The sequence below is a fragment of the Arachis duranensis genome, chromosome 1 (genome assembly GCF_000817695.3).
Source record: "Arachis duranensis cultivar V14167 chromosome 1, aradu.V14167.gnm2.J7QH, whole genome shotgun sequence".
Classification (NCBI taxonomy): Eukaryota; Viridiplantae; Streptophyta; class Magnoliopsida; order Fabales; family Fabaceae; genus Arachis; species Arachis duranensis.
Window position 1 is genome coordinate 38,997,665 of NC_029772.3, and position 615 is coordinate 38,998,279.

Genomic DNA, 615 nt, shown 5'->3' on the forward strand with positions numbered 1-615 from the left:
TGTCTTCCAGTATTACCACCGGATACATACATGCCATAGACACATAATTGGGTGAACCTTTTCAGATTGTGACTCAGCTTTGCTAGAGTCCCCAACTAGAGGTGTCCAGGGTTCTTAAGCACACTCTTTTTGCCTTGGATCACAACTTTATTTCCTTCTTTTTCTTTCTTCTTTTTTTTTTCGTTTTTCTTCTATTCTTCTTTTTTTTTTCATTGCTTTTTCTTGCTTCAAGAATCATTTTTATGATTTTTCAGATCCTCAGTAACATGTTTCCTTTTTCATCATTCTTTCAAGAGCCAACATTCATGAACCACAAATTCAAAAGACATATGCACTGTTTAAGCATACATTCAGAAAACAAGAGTATTGCCACCACATCAAAATAATCAAACTATTATAAAATTCAAAATTCATGCAATTCTTTTCTTTTTCAATTAAGCACAAAATTTTTTTATTTAAGAAAGGTGATGGATTCATAGGACATTTATAACTTTAAGGCATAGACACTAAGACACTAATGATCATAAGACACAAACATGGACAAACATAAGCATTAATTTTCGAAAAAAAACAGAAAAATACAGAACAAGGAAATTAAGGAACGGGTCCACCTTA